General features: G+C 42.4%; 1 protein-coding gene across 11 annotated transcripts in view; it reads left to right on the top strand.

The window, feature by feature from the left end:
* ARVCF (ARVCF delta catenin family member) overlaps positions 1 to 16,910 on the top strand; it is a 529,785-nt gene that overhangs the window by 260,117 nt on the left and 252,758 nt on the right. Inside the window, exon 1 of one of the 11 annotated variants that reach the window (XM_075012633.1) lies at positions 1,077 to 1,174. The exons of 8 other annotated variants lie outside the window; for them this stretch is intronic. The gene's annotated coding sequence lies outside the window, so the exon portion shown is untranslated. Of the gene's footprint in view, positions 1 to 1,076; positions 1,175 to 2,443; positions 2,569 to 2,612; positions 2,899 to 16,910 lie in introns of those variants that run through there. 2 more of the 11 variants (XM_075012634.1, XM_075012632.1) reach the window with 2 other exon arrangements.

Below are 16,910 nucleotides of genomic sequence, written 5' to 3'. Positions count from 1 at the left end.
CTGTCTGATCTGAGACTTAGGCTACGTAGTTCTGCTCAGTTGTCTGGCCCTTAAAATGCAAAGCCTAAACCATTTGTCCCAGAGCGCTCACGTCCAGCTCAACCTCTGACTTGCTGGGCAGTAAGAAAGCTGAAGATACAACTCTGATTCCTACCTGTTTTTTGAACATCACTCTGGGATACTCCTCCATCTGATTTTCATATTAAAATTGATGTTAGTTGAGGTTGGTAGCTGGGGTTACTATCTGGCCAGTATTTGACCAGCCTTACTGGATTTTTTCAGTTTGTTTTGTTATAGATTTGCCAGTTGTCCAGAAAATAATTTATCCTACCTGGGTGTAGTTTACGTGTGTCTAAAGATTTGCCTTATTTACACAATACAGTACACTGGACATTCAGTGTTAGAAGTTTCTGTGACCAGTTCCCACTTGTGCAATATAAGCAATAGCTGATCAAAACTGTTGATAGCACAGCAGCTGTCTGCCCACTAGCATGTGTGCAAGAGAAGGGTTGAGTCACAGAAGAGTAAGGAGATGTGTGATGTTATCAATCTTGTCTGTACACCTTATCAGTCTACAGGTTGCAGAGTTGCCTTGAGGTTGAAACTGTCTTGGGGGTGCGGGGTGTTGCATTTCAAAGGTAGTAAGTACCTATTGGTAACAGGAGCTGGAAACCTCCTCCAGAATTGAAGGCAAAAAGTGTGAGAATCCTGAGGGTAAACAAGCTTGCTGTGTGAAATCGTGTGCTCCAAAAATGCACAATATTTGTGTGTGACCCTAATTTACGACTCTCTGGTACCTGGCTCCAGAGTCTATTGATAGCTGCACCTATTTTCCACAAACATGCTCTAATTTGGAGCCTGGTGCCCTGCAGCGCAGTTAGCAGTTCATTCCTAATTACCATTGTTCAGACCGCTGGCTGCTAGAGTGATGAATTTATTTATTGCACGGCTTGTTTGCTGCAGGAAGCTAGTCTGAAAGGGACAAAATATTCTCAACCCATTGGCTAGTGACTGAGAGTTAGTTAGCATTGGAGGCAGGGCTTAGCTGGCTGACTCAACCCCCACTGATGGCTTACATCTGAAGGGCAGGGGTTCAGTGTCAGAATGCTTGGTAGGTGACGTTCTGTTTCCCTCTCCTGGATCAGCAGGTGATCAAGCGGTCACATCAACTAAGGTAGGTTTCCAAGAACAGAGCTTTTCCAAGAGACAATGTGCTTGTGGGGTATGAATTTCTCTTGCTGCTCTTTGCAAGGTGCAGAGAGAGGGATCAGACGCTGGTGCTGAGGCATGGGAATTGGTCTTCCTCAACAGTCACTGCTTTCAGGAGGGCAACTAAGATGTTTTGTTCAAGTCAGGGTAGCTTGTTTCTATTAAGAATATCAAGATCCTGCAGTATCTGGATGGCAAAGTCTTTGTTTTTTCCACTGAGCAAAATAAATATGAAATACCAACACAGTCCACAGTCTTGGCTAAAATAATGCCCCACAAAAAGTGCAAAATTATTGTACAAGAATATGTATGGTTAATGGACTCAGAGCAGTAGCAGTGCCAGTTCGTAGCTTCACAAATAACAAGCCGTCCTGTAGCACCTTAATGACTAGCAAAAGTATTGGGTGATGAGCTTTGCTGGGTTAAGATCCACCTCCTCAGATTTCTTATCTGCAAAAGCTCATTACGTAATAATATGTGTTAGTCTTTAAAGTGCTACAGGAATACTTGTGATTTGTGAGACGTGTGTATGTGTATTATGGCAGTGCCTGATAGCAACTTCCCTGTGTGTTTTTAAATGATAAAAAAAATTATTTGAGGATTGTAGTTAATTGTAACTCCCAGTTTTCCTGTGCTGGGAATTTAAGAGGGGAGGAGGCTGATTAAAAATGGATGATCTTCCTTTTGTGCTGGCCAGTCTGTTTACTTGCCTGGTCCGAAGTGAGGGAATTGCAAACAAGTAGGAGGATTTTTTTTTCCTTGCTCAAGATTGCAAACTGATGAGACCCTGTTCCTAGTTCATCAAGAAAACTGCTTAGCTGCACTTCAGGTTCAGGGGTGTTTCACTGAGAAGCTGCTTCGGAGGCTGTGGAACAACCTCCCTCCTGTCTGAAAACTTGTCTTTATTTTTGCACGTAGTAAGAGAGAGGAAGCCTTGCTAGTCTATATAGTATCAGAACAAAAAAAAGCAGTCCAGTAGCACTTTAAAGACTAACAAAAAATTTATTAGGTGATGAGCTTTCCTGGGTCTGTCCCACCACAGCTCACCTAATAAGCTGCCCAGCGGCGGGGTTTGGGCCTGGCCGGCCGGGCAGGAGAGCAAGGCTGCCTCTTCCGTGCGGCTGCGGTGCTGGGAGGAACAGCCTGCGCGAGCGACCCCTCCCCTCCAGCGCTGCTGTCTTACGCCGGCTCCAGCCTGTGTCTCCCGCTCCCCGGCTGCCGCCCGCTGGGTGTGGCTAGTGCCGCTTTATTGGCGCTTCCAGCTGTGGCTGTCTGTCAGGTGCCGCCCCCGAAGAGGAGTGAGTGGGCAGGGGCTGGGCGCTGCGGGAGGAGGAGCGGGACGAGCGGCGGCGCGCGGAGGTCAGGTTTGCTTTCCCCCGGGGAGTGGGAGAGAAGTGGCGCGGGGAGGGGAAGCCCCTTTTCTCTGCTGGCCTCACCCCTTTGCCTCCCGAGCAACTTTGGTTGTGGGCTCTCGTCGCTGGCGGGGGGCGGGAGGCTGCGGAGAAGCTCTCAAGCGGCCACTGAGCCGATTACAAAGGGGGTGTGGGGGGCTCATTGAGAAAAGAGGCCCGGAAGGCCGGTGAACCGGATTGCCAAGCCGAAGAGCCTCCCATAAGCCGGAGTCTTTGCCTAAATAGGGGACTGTAAAACTCTGCTCCTTTTCACGAATGCCCCGCAGAATTCAAACAGGTTAGTGCACAACTTGCATTGCTTTCCTCCCCCACCCCACCCGTCCTCTGTGCATGTCCGCGTTTATTTAGGCGAGTCTGTTTGGAGGCTTGTGTTAGAGTGTCAGGGCGATGGGGAGGGAGAGGTTTTGTGTCTTTTTGTTTTAAGTGGGAGAGGAATCTAAGATGCTTTTTCTAACAGACTGTTGGAGAGAAATTTTGCTTTTGTCTCTTGTTAACTGTTGAATTCCAGTTCTCACCCCCCGCACCCAGCAAGCTATTGTGTACTTTGACCTTCAATAAATCCAGGGCACTCTTGGGCACTGAATAGCTGGAAATGGTGTTCTTTATTTTTTTTTAAAATGACACTGTCAAAGGTTTGCTTGTCACTCAGTATTCTTCTGCTTTCTCTTCAATTTTGATTATTGAATGTCCCAGAAGATGAGGTTTAAACAAGAGAGAAGTTGGTTTAAACAAACCCTTCTTACATTATGAGTCATAAAACGTGTTACTATTGTGCTCTGTGGAGGAAAAAAAATTAACATTCTCTCTTACCTTGGAGTGTGATTGGGTAATGCTTAAAAAAGCTCTTTGCAAGTTCAATATAAATACAGATCCTGTAGACTTCAGTTCCCCTGGAATAAGGGGAGCAAAACCTGCAGATGACACTGTGTGCTTGTGATACCAGCTAGCATGCTGAAAGTGGTGGTGATTCAGCTTGCTTTGATTATCTCAGCTGGAAGTTATCCATGCATCTTAGTAACATAGTTGAATTGAATTTCCCAAAGCAAGCAGAGTATGAAAAAGTCACTCTTTTTCCTGGGGGTTTGTGGGAATCCTTGAATCATTAGTGGTACACAAATGGTTGTTCCAAGCACTGATCTTTCTGCTAGAGATGGTAGGATTCCTATCGTGTTTAGGTGCTGCTTGTCTGTCTTTTTAATCCTGTGGACTTTTCAAGGGGAAAGGCATGGCATTTTACTTCTTTGTACTGCTTGATCTGTAACTCTTGTGGCCATCAAATTACATGTGGTTGGTGGCTGATGTACACAAAGATAGCAACAGAAACCTGTCTCCTTGGATATTTTTCCACTGGGAGGAAAAAGCTGGAGGTGAGGAGCAGAATGCTAACTACCAAAAAGGCACATCTGAGGTGAACAAATTTGTGTGTTTCTGTATAGGCAGGGAGGAGACAGCATAGGAGAAGATGAAATAACCACATCAGTAATACATTTCAAATAATTTCTCTATGTAATTTTTTTTTTTTTTTGGTATCAGAATAATAGGCTAGTATTATCATCTTAATTTTACGTGCATCTGTATGTGTTTTAAGATAAATAGGTTTTTATTTCCACTGCCTTTCTTTGTGGATAATGGTGGATTGAGGTCCCTTTACAGTGTAACTTTCAAGCAGTACTTTAGTTGGGTATTAGAGGGTTCTTCATTTTAAGAATGGTGAGGGTTCCTCGACTGTTTGTCAAAGAAACTTTATTGTGCAGTTGCAGAGAGAGGAGTGACAGTATTAAAGGAAACCAACTCTAAAATAAAACTAGACTGTGATAAAAGTTCTGTCTACAAAGCAAATACAGGCCAACATTGAAGTCGGCCAGAGAATAATCTAAAATTATTAGACTGGAGAGGAGATGAAAGTTGCCACATAGGAAGAGGCAAGACTAGACAGGCTGTTTATATGTGAAAACATACTGCAGTCACATGAGGCATCTTGATTATAGTAGTTGCTTTACAGAGGGTAGGGCTTGGAAAGGGCACCAAGTTAAACTAGGTCCAAGCCCTAGCCATGTAGGCTAGGAGGTGCTAGGATCAGAACTGGGTCCTAATTGCTTGAAGTGAACTAATAGTGTTTTAGTTTATTTCGAGCTATGTGATTACACATTAGCCAGTGGAAATGCAAAGTTTTCAGGCAAATGTTTGCCCAGTAATATGACTGAAACTTTTATCAACACAACAGCTGAAACCCTGCCAAAAACTCATGGACCTTAAATCCATTGTTAAAGGGACCAACACTAATCTTCAGTCATCCTCTAGCTTTTATGAAGTGCTGTCGATTGTCTTCAGATTTGTAGGTACAGCAGCTACATAAGAATGATGTCCAATGAAATACTTATTGGGGGATCCTTCTCCAGTCTTGACTGTAGAAATAAGAGCTTCCTGGTTATGTGACACAATTGCCAGCTCTGGTTTTCAGCTCCTACAGATAGTGATATTCCTGAGCTTGCCCACCTGTTTCCAGTTGAGTTGGCCAATGTCAGAACCACAGTCCTCATCAAAGGTTATGTCTTGGAATTAATTCTGAAAGGGGTTAAAGTAATATGGAGTCTGATACTTGTGAAGTGTAGATCTAGTTTTCAAAGCCTCAAGGTTTTGTGAGTCTTTGCATGCAGAGTCGTGGTTTGGCCACTACGGTGATGTGACATTCAGACTCAGGTTTGAAATGTAGATATGGGATGTTGCTTCAGGGCTCTCAGGGGCTCCAGAACTGGCTCAGACACTAACTTGGGCCAAATATCAAAGTCCACAATTCCCTTTTGTTGTAACTGCTCTGTGTGCTGTATTCCTCCTCTGTTGAGGAGGAACAACAGAGAGGGGACAAATGTCAACAGAGAGAGGTGCTTGTCTACATTAGCACAGAAAGGCATTTAAGGACAAGCTAAATATGAGTCACAAGTATAATACTGTTGCCAAAAATGCAAACGCTTTTCTGGGATGTATTATAAGCAAGACAGGAGGAGTAATCCTTCTGCTCTACTCTTGCTGATTAGGCCTCAACTGGAGTATTGTGTCCCGTTCCAGGTTCAACATTTCAGGAGACAGGTGAACAAATTGGAGAAAGTACAGAGAAGAGCTACAAAAGTGAATAAAGGACTAGAAAACATGACCTGTGAGGGAAGATTAAAAGAATTGGATTTGTTTAGCCTGGAAAAGAGAAGACAGAGTACATGTTTAAAGCTTTTAATTACCTATGGGGTTTCTACAAAGAGGAAGGAGAAATTATTCTCCTCATCTGCTGATGATAGGACTTGAAGCTGTGGGCTTAAATTGCAACAAGGGAGGTTGAGTTTGAACATTAGGAAAACCTTACTATCCGTCTGGTATCAGAGGGATAGCTGTGTTAATCTGTATCTGCAAAAACAGTGAAAAATCCTGTGGCACCTTTATAGACTTAACAGGTTTTTTGGAGCCTAAGATTTCGTGAGCAAAGACCCGCTTCATCAGATGCATGTAGTGGAGTTTTTAGAGGCAGGTCTAAATATATGGGCTCATGAAAAGAAGGGAGTACCAATTAAGAGGAAGATCAGAGTTGATGAGGTCAGTCCAGTCAGGGATGTGGTTCACTTCCAGCAGCTGATGTGGAGGTGTGAATGCCGAGAGGAGAAACTGTTTTTGTAGTTGGCCAGCCATTCCCAGTCTTGGTTCAGTTCTTGCTTGATGGTGTCAGAGTTGCAAATGAATTGCATCTCTGCAGTCACTCTTTGGAGTCTGTTTTTTGAAGTTGTTGTTGCAGGATGGCTACTTTTAAATCTGTTACTGAGTGTCCAGGGAGATTTAAGTCTTCTCCTACACCTATAGGTTTTTGTGTGTTACCGTTCCTGATATCTGGCTTGTGTCCATTTTTTCTTTTATGTAGAAACTGTCCAGTTTGGCCAATGTATGTGGCAGAGGGGCATTGCTGGCACATGAAGGCATATATTACATTAGTAGATGTGCAGGTGAATGAACCCCTGATGGTGTAGTTGACGTGATTAGGTCCTGTGATGGTGTCACTGATGTAGATATGTGGCAAGAATTGGCACCGAGGTTTGTTGCAGGCATTGGTTCCTGAGTTAGTTACTGTGGTGCAATCTGTAGTTGCTGGTATGAATTTGTTTCAAGGATCATTACCCACGATGGGTTGCAGGTCACTGATGATGCGCTGGAGAGATTTTAGCTGGGGGCTGTAGGTGATGGTCTGTGGTGTTCTGTTATTTTCCTTGGCCCTGTCTTGTAGCAGGTGGTTTCTGGGTATGCATCAGTGCATCATTAGTTACCTGCTCCCCTGGCCTCCTTCCCAGCACTTTGAGACTGCATGAATTGTGCTCTCTACTTGCTCTTCCCCATCCCTTCCCAAGCTGAAGCAGCAATGAACAGCTGCTTTACAGCATTCCAGCTCTGAGAGGGAGAGAAAGGAGCAGAGATGGAGCATGAATCAGGTGAGTCACAGATGTCTGAAAATTCTGGGAGGGGAAGGGGAGGCTTTGGAAGTGCAGGGCTCTAGTGTCCTGGTGAATGAGAAGGACATGGGGGAGGGAGGAGAAGCTTGGGGGGTCTGCATGCTACAGGTGGAGCCCCAGTGGGCTGCAAGTTGCCCCGCACTGTCTTACACTAATAGACTAAGCGGGGGGTGAGCTACTGTAAGTGAGACGTTGATGTTCACCAGCAGTTCAACCATTATGACTGAGGCCATGTCTGCACTAGCCCTTAAATTTTATTGTGGGTATGCAGTTCCAGCTATGGCAACTGAGTAGCTGGAATTGACTTGTCTACAACCAACTAACCCGGCCATCCTCGCTGAGGAAGGTCAATGGGAGAAACTCTCCCATAGACCTCCCCTACTCCTCGCGAGATTGAGGAGTACAGGGCTGACCCTGGTAGCTCAGTTGCATGCATCCCCATTTGGTGAGAGAGATCAAACCCTGGAAGATTGACCCTCACCAGGTCCATCTTCCAAGTAGCAAAGACCTATCCTTAAACTTGCTCTGAAAAGCATCAGATTATGCACTGGTTACAAAGCGGTTGGCCTGTTAACATAGGACCGGGGTCTGCAACCTGTGGCTCTGGAGCCACATGCAGTTCTTGCAGGACTGCTTTGTGGCTCCTGGTGCTATAATTCCAAAGTTCTTTTTAAAAAACAAAAACAAAAACACCCTACTGATTATTTTCAACACTTGGGTGAACATGTAAATGCCCAACAATGAACAACTCATATCTAAATAACAAATGATATGTGATCTCAATGTTAAATAACTCCCCCTTTAATACATGCAGTGCATTGTGGGATATGTGCACACACTGTTCTTAAATTAAGGGTTACAAAAAGTACAGTGTGATGTTATTTATGAAGGACTGTCTCGTATTCATATGCATTGTGGCTCTTGGATTATTGTGTGTGTTTGGTTGGTTGGTTTTTACTGAATTCGAAAAAATGGCTCTTCCTGCTCTGTTGGCTGCCCACCACTGACACAGAGCTTTGGCCTTTGGATCTGCACCAGTAGCAGGATGTTTGAAAGAAAATGTTACTGTTGATACAATACGAGTTTTGTGACTTTAGTTTTTAAACTCGCCTTAAACCTCCTCCTGAGTAAATTGGTTTCCAGCATGATTTGGCCAGTAGGGACCAAGCTAGAAAGGGGGCTGAATATCTTGCATAGATCAGTGTCTGGGCTGGTGTGCACATTTTAAACATGGGTTGCTCATGTCTACGTTGAACAGTGCCACTTCGAGGGGTGTAACATCCTGGAGTTAGGTAGCGATTAAAAACAATTTCAGTATCTATCAAAGACGAATCCTGAGGTCCTTAGACAAGACATGATGAGATTTTTTTTTTTTATATATATAAAAATTTATATATAAATTCAGATAAAACTTCAGGATTTGGATCATAGTGGATGCTGGATCTGCTGTTAGTGAATGTTGGCCTTAAATTGTGTTACTGTCAGGAGGAAGGGACAGGAATATGTCAGTTGGGCCCACTGACAGGGTGGGGATGCTGGTACTGGGGGTAGGTACCTTGGGCCCCAATGATTCAAAAAGGCCAGGGCTCCTGGCTGTGGCAGCAGTGGCCCGAGTCCTGCCCTTAAATCATCACGAGTGCTGCCCCCCAGCCCTAACCCTTCCGCCCGAGGCCCCTGGGGAAGGGGAGGCAGAGGGGAACGGTGCCAAGTCTGTTCAACCCCCTGATGCCAACAAGCTTGTAGGCACTGTGGTAATACAAATAAGTGTGCATGGATTATGAGCAGTAAGTGCTTAATAAATTAACATTTGTTTTTTAAAAGGGCTTTTGATCAAATGTTTTGTCATGGACAATTGGTAGGCATTATGAACTTTGCTATCTCAAAAAATAACATGTACCTAGGAATGTGTTAAGCCCGCGTAATAAGGTGAGTCAAGAAAAAACATTTGAGTGTGATGATTGCATTTCCAGGGTATCGTTTAGCTCTCTGCCTTACAAGTCACAAGGTGAGCTGTGTCATGGTGCATTGATGGTCCTGGCTTTATGTCTGTTTTTTAGTGTTGTCATAAAAATAGACTGAAATTCTTTTGGTACCTCAAAGCTTTCCTTTTACAAAGACATATGAAATATTGGGACTTTAAAAAAAAAAAAAAAATAAAAAATTGCTGGGATTGATACTGATAGAACTTTGAAAGTGTGTGAGGTTCAGCATTTGAAGTAACTTGTGCATTCAAATGTTTAAAGGTTTCCTTTTTATTTAGGCATTTTTTGATATTACCTTCAGTAGGAACAAGGTCAGGCTAATTATGTGAAAATAGTTATGGCACATATGAAATGTCTGTTAAATCCTGCACAGCAAAGGTGGCATTCCTCTAAGCACTGAGGATTTTAACATGAGTTCCCAGTAACTTTTTTGTGGCTTACTACATTTTTTTCCTCAGATGTGTAACTTTAATTTCTTCCTCAAGTATTTGCAAAATTCTGGAATAGCATGCAAGGAAAATATTGTGCCTGACCTGCTGCTTTATTTGAAGTATGTTGTAACATTATTGGAACATGTCACAAAAGTACAGAACATTTATGTTGCTTCTCTTGTCCCAAATACTGTGAGTGTGCCTAAAGTGCATTATGCGATGGTGGTAGCAAATTTTGTAGTAAAGATAGATGGTAACTTCCACTTATAGCCTGACTTTTTAATACCCTGCTCTTTCTATTCCACTTCTCCTTCCCCCATCCCCTTCCCCCCCCAAAAAAACCTTCAAAATGTTGCTGAGCCTGTTTATTTCAGAATAATGTTGTTTTTTTCCTTCAGAATTTGGATTTATAAAGAAGTTTCAGGTAACTACCACTTATCTCCTTTCACTTCTTTGGTGCCTCAGATCTCCAAAATGGCATGGCTTGGTGTATTTGGTTTGGTTAGTTCTTCTGCAGATCTGGGCACTGAGTGAGGGGTTAAACATGATGGTTACAATGTTGCTCTTTATGTGCTTGAAAGTGGCCATTCTTTCCTACCTCTCCCCTGATTTATGCCTTATGTATCACCTTCTGCAGGCCATTTGCAACTAGTAGGGGGTAACGTTAAAGCTGCACAAGTGCAATGATAGTGGTTGAAATACATAGCTGGGGAAATAAGTGTCCTTTAGCTGTGTATGCCCAGACTTTTTAACTTGTAGAATTTTTGGAAAGTGTAAGTGGAGTTCTCGGGAAGCAAGTAGAGTTAATTGAAACATACTTTCAATGTTAACTCCTACAAACAGAATCACAGGGCTGGAAGGGACCTCAGGAGGTTATCTAGTCCAGCCCCTTGCTTCAAGCCAAGGCCAAATCAGCACTGTGGGGATTTCATGGGAGAGGGTGTGGGAAAGCTTTTTAGAGGGGTCATTTTATACACCAATTGAGTGCTGTTTGGTATGAAATGTGGGGGCTATGTAGCAGACTACAGTGCTTCAAGGCAGTGAAGAATACCTTGTCCCAGTTCAATAGCAGTTGGGCCAAACTGGCAGAAGTGTACGTGTGTGTGTTGTGTTGTGGAAGCATGCTGCAAAGGAGTAGGAACAGGAAGTCTAGTTAATGGGGAGCTAATACAGGAGTATATAGTTAGTTGCAACTTGAGTGGTGTTGCACACAGATAAATGCTAAAAGTGCAAAGTCCCAAGCATAAAGGAGACCTGGGGTTTTGTAGGGGACCTTGTCCCTGTAATAAGGAAGGACTTAACTCTTACATAGACCTAGATCTAGGTCTATGTATCCTCTGCTCCTCTTATGAGAAGGGCTATGTCTACATTAGAGCGATCTGTCAACAGACGTTTCTATCTTCTGACAAATTTTCTCTTGACAGATCGTGGCCAGATGGCCAAGCGGATTGAAAGAGCAATCTGCTGTGTTGAACCCAGAAAATATTTGGACTCCAGAATTGTCCTCTTTGCAGCATGCTTTCTGCAGCTAAATCACTTATTTTTTTCCCTCCTAATTGTATTCTGTATAACGTTCATGGTTATTGCAGCTGTGGCTTCTGACAATCTTGAGATGTTGGAGGCATTCCAGAAGACCTCAGAAATCACCCAGAAGCCTGAAATAAAACAGGAATTTCACAGCCTTGTTTTAAGTGACAGTGTGCACTGCATGTGTATAAGGAATTTAGACATACATATGTGAAAACCCAGGCAGATGTCCACTAGCCCTTAAAGTTGGTCACAGACACACAATTCCAGCTACAGCAATTGTGAAGCTGGAATTTACACATCTATGACTGACTTTTCTGGCTGTCCTCACTGAGGGAGGGCGACAAGAGAAACGCTCCCATTGACCTCCCTTTCACCTCCTTGAGAATGAGGGGTACAGGAGTCAGCTGTCTACCCTGATTGTTTGGTTTTTCTCATCTCTCTAGGTGTGCGAAATTGAATTCCAGAATATTGCCTCTGACCAGGTCAATCTCCCCACTACTGTAGATGTACCCCCCCCCCCCAGAATCAAGGCCACTTTGTGGGGTTACACTGGATGTCTAGTGGTAAAACAGGCCCAAATCAGATCTGTCATTTAATTACTACTACTACTTAACCTTTGTACTCAAGTGGACCATAGGTCATCTACAATTCTTCTCCACTAGACTCTGACTCAGGACAAAACTTCTAGCTGTCTCCAGGAGTACCCCGGTTGTTGTCCTTTGATTTCAGTAGGCAAGGTCTTTCTCTTTTGTGTCTTCCTTGCAGGTTCCATGGGAGAGCTTGATGGACTATGATGGTTTTCTGAGAGAGTGGCCTAGCCACCCCTTTCCCCCCTTGATTTCAGGGTCAATTGGTTCTTGTTCTGCTCTGTTCCTAAGCTCCTCAGTTGTGACCAAGTCTTAGCATTTGATGTGAAGAATGTACCTCAGTCATCTGTTTATGAATGTGTGTAGCTTGTGTTCTTGAAGATTTTTTTTGGTAAACCAGGTCTCTTATCCATACAACAGCACGCTCTTCACACTTGGGTTGAAGATAGACAGTTTCTTCTTCGCAGATATTATTTGTGAACTTCATATGGGATGGAGAGTTTTGAATGCAGCTTTTGCTTTCCCTGTGCTGACACTGATATCCTTATCTGTTCCTCCATCTCTGCACACAATACTCCTCCAGTAGGTGAACTGCTCCACATCTTTCAGTCACTTGAGTGGAACTCCTCCCCATACATAACCTTCATAGACTTTGGAAGAAGTCTTTGACAGCGTTGATAGACACTTTGTGGAAACTACTACAACGCCATGGGATCCCATCCAAAATTAACTTGATTCGTTCAACGTATGAACCCTTGACGTGCCAAGTTGTTCACAATGGTGTCTTGACAGAATCCTTCAGCGTACTCTCAGGAGTGTGACAAGGGTGTGTGTTGTCACCTTTCCTGTTTTCGATCACAGTGGACTGAATGATGAATGGGACCATAGATGGCCATCAATGAGGTATTCAGTGGACACTTTTCAAATGGCTAGAGGGCATTGGTCTTGCTGACGATGTTGCCCTCCTTTCACACTGACATGAAAGTATGGAAGAAAAGGTCACAATACTAGCCAAAACTGCCACAGTGACTGGACTGAGCATTAACAAGGGAAAGACCAAGGCAATGAGGATCAGCCAGTCCAACAACCACATCATCATATTGGGTGGGGATGACCTGGAAGATGTGGAGCAGCTCACCTACTTGAGGAGTAATCTGGGCAGAGATGGAGGAACAGATAAGGATATCAATCTGTCATATAAATGACCTTCCAAATGGAAAATTAAGTTGTAATTCATTAGGGAGTGGATATGAGACAGGACAGCTCAGTTTATTCAATGGCAGAGCTCTGTGATGCAAATAAAGTTCCTATGAATACTGAGGACTATTCTGGTATTCAAAATACAAGCCGTTAAAATTTAGCAAATTTTGCATCTTTAGCCATTTACATTTTTTTTCTTGATATGATAGCCAAGGGAGTTTTATAGTTGATAGCATAAAGGCCTTGTCACTTTCAGGCACATCAATATGTAGGCCTCAGCCAGCTTGTTTTCTGGTTCACTTAACAAAGAAGTAAACCACAAGTACACACAAAGATTAGAGCTTTACAGACTTGAATGAAATGAGAGTTAGGTAATTAAAGAGCTTAGAAAAGGCTATTGACAGTATATTAAATGTTTTTAAGTAGCTGTGGAGAAGAATTTGAAAGGGAGGCTGGTATAAAGTTATATACTGTATTTCCCACTGTATTGAGTTACATCTACTCTATTGAACAATACATGGTTGAGGGTGAAACACATTCTTGACCTAGACAGAAGAAAGCACATAAATTTGTTTTTAAAATGGTTATACAGATGGCTGCGTTTTTAAATTATCCCCTTTGTGAACCTTTATCCACATTAGCAGAGCCTGTCCTATTTCCATAAATTGAAATGGTGGCCTGGTGTTCACGGCGTTAGAACTTCACCTGTGTAAATTTAGTTCTGTTCCTCCTACTCCTTCCCTTAGAAGAAAAAATTTATTATAATTTTGAAAAATCCTCTTGGGAATTTTCCTACTATAGCAAGATTAGGCCCAGGTCTGCTTTCTTTGACTAAACAGGGACTTTAGGGTCCCCAAGGAATGCAGTTCCACTTCTGCTTGGTTACTTTCTTGCCCACCTGAAAATGCTCCTATCACATTTAAACAGATGAATATTGCTAACACTGGTATCAACATAGACTTCTGTTAATGTCTAAGTTAGTTCTATGCCTACTTAGTTTTAGGCACATGAATAGTCCCACTGAAGTCAGTGGAATGACTTACAATTCAGGGCTTATCTTCGCTTCCATGGAGAGTGACCCAGTCAGGATCGATCTTCTGGAGTTTGATATTTATGCCTCTGGTAAAGGTGCGCACAATTGATCTCTTTGGGGTTAGCGTACTCGTTATCATGAGGAGTAAGGGAGGCTAACAGGAGAGGTGCTCCTGTCGACCTTCCTTAGTGAAGACAATCAAATAAATCAAATTCCAATCTGTCAATTCTAGCTGCACAATTACCATGGCTAGAATTGTGTATCTGAAATTGACTGACTTTTTCGTAGTATAGACCAAGCCTCAGTTAAATAAATGTGTGTTTAAAGTACTTTAATGATTTGTCATAAGTGTGCTGTCTTAACCCTTCTTGCTAACAGGGTCGTTCTCCCGTTACTCATAATATTGATTCCCAACCTCTTCAGTAACACAGCATACTTTGAGACCAGTAATTTCATGGCACACCCCCTTAAATATTGCTCCCCTCTGCCAGCCCATTGACGCTGAGATGCAGCATTTAAATAGCATCCCAGCTCCAACTGGCTCCTCTTCATCTCTTGTCCTCCCTCCCCCCTTGCCAGAACAGGCATCCTTGCTGCTTGAGCCCAAGCTGGCACAGGGCCATCAATTCCCCCTGTGGTGGCTCTGTAGAGAGCCACAGTAAAGGGAAACTGACGAAGTTTCTCAGCACATGTGGACAGTTCTCATGGCACACTGGATGAAAATCATTGCTCTATAAACTTCAGCTAGAGGAAGAACCCTTTACAACTTTGTTTAGCTTATGCTATGTATTATTGGCCTGAATTACTGATGCAAAAATTGTACTATGTTCTTTGGGACAGCAGTAATGCCTGTTCTGGTGATTCCTTCTCCTGTGTCTCTACTCGCTCTTCCCAAATCTCTTAGGAATCATAGATGTGGTTTTTCATCAGCTGCCTTCTGTGCACAGCTTTTTAGCAATTCTATATTAATATGCTGTTTACATGATATTTTAATAACCTCAATAGTAACACAAAGTATTTATTTCTCCTTTTCGGAGACTTTAAATATTGCCTCCTAGCTAAATGCTGTAGGGGCATATAGCAGCCATAAGTAATATTTCTGGGTGTCTATGCATAAAATATGGCAATATTGCTACTAACTGTAGAATTTTACTTTCACGTCCATAAATTAATTTACAGCCTCAACTGGTGTCATTGGGAACCTAAAACTTCCCCTCTCAGCCCAGTATTTTACAGCTGATTTTTTTTTGGATAACTAACAACATTAGTGAATTATATTTCATAGTTTCTCTAATAAAGTGGAATTGTGTTTTGTACATTATAATTTCAAAAACAATTCAGCTTTATCAGTTCATTTTAGTGTTGATTGGTTTGCGTGTTATCATAGCTTAGCTGTTTCCGTTGAGTTAATAATATCTGAAATTGCTGGAAGACAGCCAAAGAAATTCTTTACTCAGTACTTCCTTATCACCTTGTTTTATTGTTGCCAGTTCCTATGAAATACAGTCATAAATCAGTATTTGAGGAGAAAGGGTCTTCACATCTCATGAGCCCTGAACGCTCTTGAATGAGATGATTGGACTTCATGGGTGAGAGATTCTCCTCTATTGGGTGGTTTAGTTTTCTCATTCACTGCCCTTCATGGTTTTTGTATTGGTAAAAGAAAATGAGTTGGAAATGTAAGCTCCTTCAGAAATGATAGTTATTAGATAATATACTGCACTTAATCGGTGGAAAAATATCTTCTCTATAGTAATAGGTGGCTTAATGGTAGTATTTAAAAAAAGTTCCTCCCCAAACTTATGAATGCTGCTGAGCTGACCACAAATGAAGACACTGTGCTCTTAAGTCTAAATTCCATTTGTGATGACTTCAGAAGATTGATTTTTCTTTTCTCCCCATTACCCCACCCCCATGGTTTATGTACTTTATAGGCCTTTGTAGGGTTGGTTTGAAGTGGGGTCAATGCAAGTGGAAAGGGTGGAGATGGGGAGGTTAGAAGTTTTTCTTTTTGTCTCTGGACCCCTCAAATTGTGTAAACAAGTTTAGCTTTTTTTCAATTTAAACTGGTTTTAGTGCTGTTGTCATCTATTAATAATAGCATATTGACTATCTGAAGCTAAGCACATTAAAAGCTTCCTGGATGCGTTTCAGAAGAGATCACACACGTAAGGCTGTCTTATGTTAGAAGCCTTTCTGTGCTGTCTAGCTCTGACTAGGTACTTGGTGGATATTTAATAAAGTAGATTGGGCCTTTCTTACAGATGAGGTGCTGAAGACACTTGGGCATCATGATGATGCAAATGTATAAGATTGTGAATAGACTCTCTTAGTGACAGCTATTCAGAGAGCCACAACAGAACAATAAAATATTTTCTGTAAACAAGATGGTAAGAGAATGGACTGAGAAGAAGTTACAAGATATTGTAAATGGTGAATGTTCACGTTTTATATTTGTCCTTTCCAGTTTCATCTTATCTGGATAGATTGTCCTCTTTTCTTCACCAAATTCTGTTATTTCCTGAGGCTAAACTGCGTGTTGGTCAAGGCTACAAATTTATATTGTATTTTATGATGTGATCATATCGCATCCCATTTCTGTGCTCTTTCCTCTTCAACTTTTCATCAGTCACTGACAGTCCTGACACCAGCTGGTGGCATAGTAATACCAGCACTGTGTATTACTGAACACAGCTTGCAGCTTTTATGCATGGTACCCTGTTTTGAGGTATGATATGCTTTTTGGCAGGCTATTTCTGGAGGGGAGAAATATTTGTAATTACATCAGAACACCAGCTATGGATCACTTTTTTTGCCACAGGAAATAGCAAAAAGGCCTTCCTTGGGTGGCAGACAGGAAATATGAAGAAAATAACCTATTTTCTCTCTCTACTGAAAGAATAAAAAGCAAGGAAATGCTAATTCTGTTTAAGAATCGGGAATTACCATATTGTACAACATCCATGGTTTAATGCCATTATTTTATGTACAGTAGATCCTTGCACATCCTCAATAAGTCAGATGTCATATAATTTGGGGGAG

This window comes from Carettochelys insculpta, chromosome 18 (genome assembly GCF_033958435.1).
Source record: "Carettochelys insculpta isolate YL-2023 chromosome 18, ASM3395843v1, whole genome shotgun sequence".
Taxonomy (NCBI): domain Eukaryota; kingdom Metazoa; phylum Chordata; order Testudines; family Carettochelyidae; genus Carettochelys; species Carettochelys insculpta.
This window is presented reverse-complemented; position numbering and strand designations above follow the sequence as displayed.